Here is an 11113-nt window from a genome sequence, read left to right as displayed (position 1 = left end):
AGCCAACTCTTTCATAAGCCCACCCATGGGCATAGCCTCTGATTTAGCAAAATTAATCTTATACCCTGAAAAAGTGCCAAACGCGTGAATGCATTGTATCAGGCAAGGGACTGAGACTGCTGGATTTGTCAAGAAAATTAGAACATCATCTGCATACAGCGAGATCTTATGTAATTTTGACCCCACTTCTGGAGCTGATATATTGAGATCCCCACGAATGGCCTCTGCCAACGGTTCAATCACCAACATAAAAAGTAATGGTGAAAGGGGACAGCCCTGCCGGCTGCCCCTAGAAATATTAAAATTGCTTGATCGTACCCCGTTGGTAATGACCACAGCGAGAGGTACACTGTAGAGAACATTTACCCATCTTATGAAAACTTCGCCCAGACCAAACCGGTCGAGAGTATAGAAAACGTACGGCCACTCAACTCGGTCAAATGCCTTCTCTGTATCTAAAGAAATTGACTGCTGTTGGCATGCTTGAATTACGTTAAGCAGCCTCCTAACATTATTGGAGGATCTGCGAAGCCCGTTTGATCTTCTTTAATAATAGAGGGTAACAAAGTCTCCAGCCGTAACGCGAGGGCTTTAGAGAGGATCTTAAAGTCCACATTTAAGAGCGAGATTGGCCCTGTATGAAGCACAGTCTTCCGGATCCTTCCTTTTTTTAAGGATAAGTGAAATATTGGCCTCTCTCAGAAATGGTGGGAGACAAACATGACTGTATGAATCATTAAACATATTCAGTATACTAATAAATTCCTTATAGAATTCACTGGGAAGTCCATCAGGACTGCCTTTCCACTCAGAAGCTGCCGCACAGCTTCCTGCCCTTCTTGCTCTGATAATGGGGCATTGAGAAAGGACTGTTGTTCGGGAGTCACACCCGGGAGCTTCAGATCTCTAAAAAAGGATTCCATTTTGGCCTGCCCCTCCTCACAATTCTCAGACTGATATAACTTAGAGTGGAATCTCTGGAATGCCACATTAATCTTTTTAGAATCATATGTTAGGTTCCCAGACCCTTCCCTAATGGCTGTACTGGTTTGTGGGGCACTTCTCTTTCTGGCAAGGTATGCTAATTATTTGCCTGGCTTATCACCATGCTCGTATAACCTTTGCTTTGCAAAAGCTAGCTCCTTCTTTGCTGTCTGCGTGAGCATGGAATTTAGTGCCAGCCGCAGTGCCGTAATCCTCTGTAGTTTGACCAACGAGGGTCTGTCAAAATAAGCCTTCTCGGTGCCTTCAACCGTGCTTCAAGGAGACGTTGCTGCTCACCCTTCTGCCACTTCCTACTGGTGGAATATGAAATAACTAACCCTCTGGCATAAGCTTTGGCAGTTTCCCAGAGAATACATGAGCTATCAACTGTGCCTATGTTGATGTCTAGGAATGCCCGACATTCCCTAGAGAAATACTCCACAAACTTACTATCCATGAGAATAAAGGGGTCCATTTGCCAGTACCTTGAATCCACTGTAACATCCTTAATCTTAACCATGAGGTACACTGGAGCATGATCAGATATGGCAATTTTACCAATCGTACAGGTTGCCACCAGATCCAGGGTTACCGCAGAGGTTAGAGAAAAATCAATCCTCATGTGACATCTGTGTGGATTGGAGAAAAGCGTGAAATCCCTACCTGTAGGGTGGAGACACCTCCAGACATCGACCAACCCTAATTCCCCACACAAACCCAATAACTGTTTAGTTTGTGCAGAGTATCAAGGGACCTTTAGGCAACCTGTCTACTGTGGGGTCCATGAGGCAGTTAAAATCTCCCCCTTTAATGATGTGCCGAGACTTGAGACTTATCAGTTTAGAAAAAGTATTTACCAAGAATTTAAGAGGATGAGCTGGGTGACAATAAACATTTAAAATGCTATATTCTTCCCCATTTATCAAGGCTTTAAGAATTACAAACCTCCCGTATGTGTCTTTAACACATTCCAACAATTTAAATGAGAGATTTTTCCTAACCAATAAAGCCACTCCCCTACTTCTGGTATTAAATGATGAAAAATAAACTCGGTCAAAGCCATTCTGCTGTAATTTTAGATGCTCATTGTCATCCAAATGTGTCTCCTGTAACAAAGCAATATCCACCTTCTCCTTTCTAAGACTCAAGAGTACCTTCTTCCTCTTAATTGGTGAGTGACTTCCCTTGATATTCCAGGTACACCATTTAATCAAATCATTAGCCATAATCTTCTGCAATTACATTTAAATTCCAGAGAGGAGGAACCTGAATCACAGATTGCTGAGCCTTAGTGTCGCATGGTCCACCAAATATAAAAACTACTTAAACTAAAACCACTACATTTAACAAACATAAAAAATTATTAAAAATAAAAAACAACAAAAACCAGAAAACAAACCAACATATAAAGCGCCAATAGCGCTGTGTAGGGGAACTCACACCCTGCCCGGAGGGGGCAACTACCCATCCCGAACTGCCCATAAATAGGCATCTAACCATCTCAACCACCTTCACTTCTCCCAGCTAGAACTGCATCGCAAGCACAAGCTAAAAAGAATAAACACCCCATAGAATATCAATATGAATAAAAAAATTCTTTAATATAAATGAAGGGGGGAATAAATACCCCACCCATCCTTTGGTATGTCCTAACTTAGAAATTTAAAATGTACATCTTAACCACCGCCAGACATAGTTTGAACCAAATTATTATCAATAGAGGAAAAAAAGGGGAAAAACAAAGCTCCAACCGGATTTCCTCCATTTCATTTACAGAATGATAAATGCATACCCAAGCAACAATATTTATACATACTACAATTGTTTAAATTAGGTTAGTTTGTCCACAAAGTCTCATGCCTTCTCCGATGTGTCAAAGAGATGCATGGATCCATCTAAGGTGATCCGAAGCACTGCCGGATATCTCAGGGAGTACTGAATCCCAAGCTCTTTCAATCTTCTCTTGACACCATCATACGATTTTCATTTCTGGATCACCGCCACTGAAAAGTCCTGAAAAAACATGATCTTAGACCCCTCGTAAATTAGGGCCTTTGGATCCTTCCCCTGAAGCCTCCATGACTTTCTCCTTATCCCGGTAATGATGGAACCGCACCAGGAGAGGACAAGGGCGTTGACCCAGACCCAACCTCCGTGCTACGATCCGGTGAGCCCTCTCTATCTTCAATCCTCTCATGCCAGTCTCCAAGTCAAGGAATTTCAGAAGCCAATTTTCAACAAATTCCGCAGGCCACTCACCTTCCTTACCCTCAGGTAGACCGATGATCCGAATGTTTTTTCTTCTGCCCCTGTTTTCAAGATCATCCACTTGGTCACACAAATTACGAACCTGCGTCTTCAGGGCTTGGATCTCTTCCTTGAATGAACTGGGCATCAGCTTCCACCACTGTGACCCTGTGCTCCACCTCATCCATCCTCTTCTCCAGGTCTCCCAGCTGCTGCTCATGCTTCTGCAGCATGAGAGAGACTGGAGACAGCTTCTCCTCTATCTATTTCTCCAGCGTCTTGCAAGATTTCGAGAGCTGGTTCACCAGGTCCTGGAGAGTAATCGGCTCCGAGGCTGCTGCAGGCTGAGCTCCAGACCCGGACTCAGATGTTCCTCCTCCCTTTTTAGGCATTTCTGGACAGCTGAAAATACAGGTAAGTCAATTTTTAAAAGTTTCTTGGGGCTCCACAATCTTTCCAACACCCCAAGAAATCCTGATGACCTGGCTTGGGTGGCTTAAATGACTGTCCTGCTCCTGCTGCAATGCGAAGCTCTGCAGTGTGATCTTCTCAGATCGCCACCATCTTAGATCCCCATTGTGGACACCTTTCATCACTTTACAGATGATCATAAGCAGATTGATGGGGCGATAATTGTCCAGGTTGAATTTGTGCTGTTTTTCATATTTTTCACTTGATAGGGCAATGCTCTATATTGTTGGGTTGGTGTCAGTGTTGTTACTGTACTGGGACAGCTTTGCTAGGGGAGTGGCAGGTTCTGGAGCACAAGTCTTCAGTTCTGTTGCCGGAATATTGACAGGGCGCATACCCTTTTCTGGTATCCAGTGCCTCCAATCATTTCCTGATATTACATGGAATGATATGAATTGGCTGAAGACTGGTATCTGTAATGCTGGGAACCACAGGAGCAGGCTGAGATGAATCATCCACATGGCATTTCCGGCTGAAGATTATTGCAAATGCTTCAGCTTTATTCATTTGCATTGATATGTTGGGCTCTTCCATCATTGAGAATGGGGATATTTGTGAGTTGATTAATTGTCCACCACGATTCACTACTGGATGTGGCAGGACTGTAGAATTTAGATCTGATCTATTGTTTGTGAGATCACTTAGCTCTGTCTATCACTTGCTACCCATGCTGTTTGGCACGCAAATAGTCCTGTTTGGTGGCTTCAGCGGGCAAACACTTCGTCTTTAGGTATGCCTGGTGCTGCTCCTGGCATGCCTTCCTGCACTCACCGTTGAACCAGAGTTGATCCTCTTGCTTGACAGTAATGATTGAGTGGGGGATACGCCAGGCCATGAGGTTACAGATTGTGCTGGAGTACAGTTCTGTTGTTGGTGTCCCACAGCGCCACATGGATGCCCAATCTTGAGCTGCTAGTTCTATTTGTCCTATGTTGCATGGTGTTGCTGTTAAAACATTTTCTTTTGCACTTATCTGGACATATTCACAAGAATACCAAATTTCAGATGGAATAACAATTATATTGAGAAGACGGTGCTGATTGATCAGTATGTGAACATGGAAAACATTGAGACACTGCTGTCGAGAATGCTTCAGGGAATAGTAACTCTGCACTTCACATCCATCGCAGTTTTTGTTTAAAAAGTATGAATTATTTCACTACCAAGTAGCTGTTTGATTTCAGATTCACAATCTGCCATACTAGTATTTTTATACATGGGAAAGATTTTTACCTATCAAGAGATGGGTTCAGGTGTGATCCAGAGCTAAAGCCCTGAAAGGTTGGAAACTCCACTTGACCCCACCCATTTCTGCTTTTAACCTGGGTGTATTTAGAGGTGAGTGGAAAGTCTGAGTAAGCAATTTCAATATTTATTGAATTGGTGTAAATTTATCCCAGGATTCTGTCTCAAAAAGGAACAGATTTTCTGAGGTTTATGAATCGTTCAGGATTAACAAGCCAAGAACACTATGAGGAACAAATTTTCATGAAATTGTTCAGCTGGAAACCAGCAAAACTGTTCACCTGATGCCCTGCCCATGGGAAAGGTCTTTGCTGATGCTCCAGGAAAAAGATTTCCAACTCTTTTAAGTTATAGAATCATAGAGTCATGCAGCACGGAAACAGACCCTTCAGTCCTATCAGTTCATGCCAACCATAATCCCAAATTAAACTAGTCCCACCTGCCTGTGCCTGCCTATATTACTCCAAAAATTTCTTATTCATGTACTTAACTAAAACATCTTTTAAACATTGTATCTATAGTCACATCCACCAATTCCTCTGAAAGTGAATTCTGCACATGAGCCAAGCTCTGTGTAAAAAAATTGCCTCATGTTTTTTTTAAATCTTCCTCCTCTCACCTTAAAAATATGCTCCCTCATCTTGAAAAAAAAATAATTTGTGCATTCTTCTCATGTCTGTATGGGTTTCCATTGGCTGCTCAATTCCCTCCCATAGTCCAAAGATGTGAAGGTTAGGTCGATTAACTATGATAGGTATGGTGTTATGAGGATAGGGTTGGGGGTGGAGCGGGATAGGGCTGGCTCTGGGTAAGATGCTCTTTGGAGGTTGAGTGCAGAGCTTGGAACTTATTTTACCTTGCACTTTACTCAACGTGACCTGAGTTTCTCTGCTATCAACTTTCATTACAGTTTGGGAGCAGGTCCTGCTGCTCCATCTTAAACTGCTGAAGAGGAACAAGGGCACCACCAATATTGGCAACAGCAGCAGCTGCCTTCTCCTCAGCCACGAAATATCACATAGGAAAATGAGAATAGATATCACGGACCAGCTCAAAGATGGCAAAAAACGCAGCTCAGGGTCTGAAGGTGGAGAATGAGCCCTCTCAACATCTGTGAGTACCAATATCTCAGAAGTCAGAAGCTTTCCTGGCAGATAGTTGCTTAAGTCAGCGGCTTCCTGGAAAAAGACCACTTCCCAGGAGGAGGAACAGCTGAGCACATACTGTCTGTCAAGGTATATGTCACATAGAGTCATAGATTCACTACAGTGTGGAAACAGGCTGTTCAGCTCATCAAATCCACACCAAACTTCCGAAGAGCATCCCACCCAGATTCACCCTCTACCCTGTAACCCTGCATTTCCCATGGCTAATCCACCAAACCTGCCCATCTTTGGACTCTGGGAGGAAACTGGAGCACCCGAAGGAAATCCATGCAAACACGAGGAGAATGTGCAAACTCCACACAGTTAGTCACCTGAGGGTGGAATTGAACCCATGTCCCTGATGCTGTGAGGCAGCAGTGCTAACCACTGAGCCACCGTGCCGCCACTGTTGATCTGTAGGGCACGCAATCTCTCTTCCCAGCTCCAGGTTCCAGCTTCTTCCTGGAGATCTGAGTTTCCTTCTGTTGCCAGGAGAGAATGAATGATTGAAGGAATTATGCTTGTGAAAAATGGAATGTGTGGAAAGGTGGCAACTTGTTGTGAGGGACTGTGAGTCATGGGTGTCCAGATGATGTTAAGGATATGTTTGAGAATTTGCTGTTCAGATGTGTATTAAAGGATGTGCTTAATCAGAAAGGAACAAGTGAAGCCACAAGTTAATCTGACCAATGCTGTGCGTGAGAGTGTTGAAGAAGCCAGAGTTTTTGGAAAGGGCCATGCCACTCACTTTTTGTTCTTATCGTATGTCATTGAACCTCTTGGAATGTTGACTCTAGACTAGAATGTGCACAATTCATTACTTACAACATTGGCTTCTTTCATCCATATCTGCATTGTTTGAGATGTCAGCCTGATCGTCACATCCACAAGAACAGCAATTTATTTCAGACTCTCTCGTCCTGCTGTGGCTTTCAGGGGATAATCAGAGATTTAAGGGCCAGCTTTTTGACATCTACTGTAATTTCCACAGACGCAGGTAGGACAATTTAATTCAGCCACTGTATTCCCTTCTTGGGTCTCTTCCAATGACAGTTCTAGTTGTTATCCCATCCACATTCTGTAAATGGTTGTGAAAACTGGAATAGAACAGCGGGATGAAAGGGCAATGACTAAGCAATATACAAAAACAAACAGGCTCCTAACATGTGACCAGACCAGCAGCAATGTAGTTAACTCTAAACAGCTCTCTGAAATAGTCTAGTAACCACTGAGTTGTATCAAACCTCTATGAACAACATAAGAATCAAACCAGGCAAGCTGCCCACCATTGACTATTATCGCTTTTGGGCATAGCAAAGGTAAGGCCAGTCCACACTGTGAAATTTTCGGACAAAAGTTCTGGAACGTGGGACCAAATTGAGACCGTTATTCCACAGATTAGTCAAGTAACAGCCAGGAATGAACTCAGTCACAGAATTGTATCTTATAGCCATCATCTCATATTTCTCCAACACAATTCTGACAGATCCAGCAGAAGTGGTAGAAATTTGGGATGATGAATTAGAAAACTCAGACAGCAAGTTGAATATTAGAGTATGTTGGCTTTTGAGTATTTTGTTTTCCAATGGCGCGTTAATAAATAGGCCTGATGTTAACAGTGCTCTAATCTCCCTGACCCCTTACTGACTTACGTCACTGCATAACCAAATGTAAGGGGGGGCTGTGTTCCAATTATGTTATTTTTGTATTTGTGGATAATGATGACTACTCAAAACACTTTACATTTGACATCTCCGCACAGCTGACAGATGATTTTGTCAACATTCATGCAAGCTGTAGAAAGTAGAAGTATTTTTTATTGAACACAACTACCCATCAGAGCAACAAATTATAGGTTTTGTGGAGGAAGGAAATTAATTCCAATTTAAGTGCCTCTTTTTCGAGTTGTTAATTAATACACAGTAAGCCAAAGAACTATAAATACACCAATTACTGCATCCATTTCTGTAATTCCAGCAAATACTTAATGTTTGTGATAAGAATTCCCAAAGCACAAAAAATGTCATGATGTGTTGTAGAATATCAAAATATTCGATAAGACTCGGGAGCCAGAAGATATCACAAAAATTGATGTTTTCTTCCTTTAAATAATTGAACAAATACTTTGACAAGTTATTAATTTACATCTTTTTACATGAATATGTTAAAAACACCAAGTGCCAACAGCTTCCTCATGTCCCGTCCCCCCACATTATTCTAGTCCCAAGCCTCCAATTCAGTACTGCCCTTCTGACCTCTCCATCACTCCCCCCTCTGACCTATCACCTTCTCCCTCACCTTCCTCCACCTATTGCTTCCCCCCAACCCCACCCCTCTCTTTTATCTCTCAGCCCCCAGCCCACAGCCTCATTCCTGATGAAGGGTTTATGCCTGAAACATTGATTCTCCTGCTCCTCGGATGCTGCCTGACCTGCTGTGCTTTCCCAGCAACATACTCTTGGCACTGTAAAATGTAATGGATGAGTTGCTTTATTTTAATCTAAGACATTTATCTATGGCAGGCCTTGTTCTAGCCCAACTTTACTGTCCCTTAACTTCAGTTGAAAACTGGACATTGGCATGGGGCCTGAATAGGTCCTGTTCTCTTCAGGTGCATGAACATAAAATTGCTCTTTCTTGATCAAAACATACTTCTAAAATCTTTAGCTTCTGTTCCAATCCTTTTACTTTGAATTTTTTTGTTTGCGAGATACAGATAATGTTGGGAAAGGTAGGTTTGTCACCTATCTCTAGTTTCTCAAAGATGATGCTGTCAGAGTTTGCTGATGACCCTTCCCAAAAATGATATTATTAAGGGAATCTAGATTCTTGGCCTGGTGGGAGTGAAAGAATATGCCCTGTATACAGTATATGTGGTGCAGTAGCAGTGTCATTGTACTGGTAGTCCAAGGGTGCAGCCTAATAAGAAAGCAGTGGAATTATTCCAATTGGAATTGAAAGCTGGTCTTAGCAATGACACTCGTGAACCTATCATTAATTGTTGTTAAAAACCCATCTGGTTTATTAATGTGTTTTGTCACAGAAATGTGCCAACCATACATGATCTGGTTACAAGTGACTCAGACTCGCAGCATTGTAATTGTCTCGTAACTAATCTCTAAAATACACAAGAAAGCCATTCAATTCAAGGGCAATTAATAGTGGGCAACAAGTACAGCACTGGCTTAGTCAGCAATACCCACAACTTTTTTTTTTAGATTAGATTATATTACAGTGTGGAAACAGGCCCTTCGGCCCAACAAGTCCACACCGACCCGCCGAAGCGAAACCCACCCATACCCCTACATTTACCCCTTACCTAACACTACGGGCAATTTAGTATGGCCAATTCACCTGACTAAACGAACAAAGAAAAATAGATAGTGAGGATCTCAAAAAGAGGCTCAGTGGGGGTGTTACAGCTCATTCAGGGAGGCCAAGTTGTTGTGAAAACATGCACATTCACATATATGTTGTAATCGGGGCTGTGGAGAGTGATGATAGAGACTGCAATATTCTTTCTGTTACACAGCTGACAGGAACCTCTCCTGCTCACCAGCGGAGTGCATCAGAAGGATCTGCAAATTGATCACATTATGAACATACCTTCCTTAGCCATCTAAGTTAGTCAGATAAATACGATGCTGTACTAAAACATCAGGCTGCAATCACAATCCAAGGAAGTAGAACTAATTCAGCAACCTTACAGATACAAAAAAAAGGCCTCCTGTCTGAACTACGAAATATTACTAAACCGGTTTCTACTGTTATGCCAACTGTAGTACCTGGCCCTCTCTTATGGCCACTCATGAGTGTGTCACACCAATGGTACTCCGGTATGTGTAACACAGTTGCCTGTGGGTATCTTGAACTCAGGTACAAGTGGCTGTCTACAACTAAGTCTACATTTACTATAGCCTGTCTCTATGGTTAGATCGATGTCAGTATGCCTGCAAAGCAGGTACATATTCTGATTGATATTAAGTATAAGTAAGGTTAGAGGCCAGATCCTATGATACAGCATAAAAATTGCAGACACCATGCTCTCGTACTAATTCATTGTACAAGATGTAAAGAGAATGCCAAGTCAGTCTTCTGGGGGTGGATAATAAAATTGATAAGTGGCCTTGGAACATGGCATCAGTACCACCACTTCAGTTAGTAAAGCTGCATATGCAGATTATCAGGGGAATAGATAAAGATTAATTGGTAAACTTTCAAATAATAGAATAAATACTAAAAATGAATAAGTCCAATAAGGAATCCAACAAGATCTTCTTCACCCAGTGAATGTGGAGTTTACAGCCACATGGAGTCATTGGGATAAAAACTATAGAAGCGTTAAAGGAGAAGTTAGTTAAGCTCATGATGGAGAATGGAATAGAAGGATGTGTTGCTGGGATTAGATGTGGAAGCCACAGAATGATAGATTTTTTTTACAGCACCAAAAAAGGCAATTTGACTCTGTGTCCACACAGTCATCAAAAATCCACCTTTTCTGTCACTGTTATCCAGCACTTGGTCCTTAGCCTTGTATGTTAGTGTATTTCCAGTGCTCATCTAAATCGTTTTAAATGTCTTGAAGGATCTTACCTACCACATATTTAGGCAGTGAGTTTCAGATTCCTGCACCCTCTGGGTGAAAAAGGATTTTCCTCAATTCCTCTCTAAATTTGTTGTGGTTCTGTTCGCCGAGCTGGGAATTTGTGTTGCAAACGTTTCGTCCCCTGTCTAGGTGACATCCTCAGTGCTTGGGAGCCTACTGCGAAGCGCTTCTGTGATGTTTCCTCCGGCATTTATAGTGGTTTGTCTCTGCCGCTTCCGGTTGTCAGTTCCAGCTGTCCGCTGCAGTGGCCGGTATATTGGGTCCAGGTTGGTGTGCTTATTGATTGAATCTGTGGATGAGTGCCATGCTTCTAGGAATTCCCTGGCTGTTCTCCGTTTGGCTTGTCCTATAATAGTAGTGTTGTCCCAGTCGAATTCATGTTGCTTGTTCCATGAGTTCCATTGTAACCTCTTTG

At 42.4% G+C, this 11113-nt stretch overlaps 1 long non-coding RNA gene across 1 annotated transcript in view; it reads left to right on the top strand.

The window, feature by feature from the left end:
• The first annotated feature begins 7314 nt into the window (after positions 1-7314).
• Positions 7315-11113, top strand: part of LOC148152113 (uncharacterized) — a 51497-nt gene continuing 47698 nt past the window's right edge. The window contains exon 1 of the long non-coding RNA XR_015757026.1: positions 7315-7411. This is a non-coding gene — a long non-coding RNA (uncharacterized LOC148152113). The remainder of the gene's footprint in view (positions 7412-11113) is intronic.

Source organism: Chiloscyllium plagiosum, unplaced genomic scaffold (genome assembly GCF_037043375.1).
Source record: "Chiloscyllium plagiosum isolate Xiang-an unplaced genomic scaffold, Cpla_swu_hap1 HiC_scaffold_1, whole genome shotgun sequence".
In the NCBI taxonomy this organism is placed as follows: Eukaryota; Metazoa; Chordata; class Chondrichthyes; order Orectolobiformes; family Hemiscylliidae; genus Chiloscyllium; species Chiloscyllium plagiosum.
This window is presented reverse-complemented; position numbering and strand designations above follow the sequence as displayed.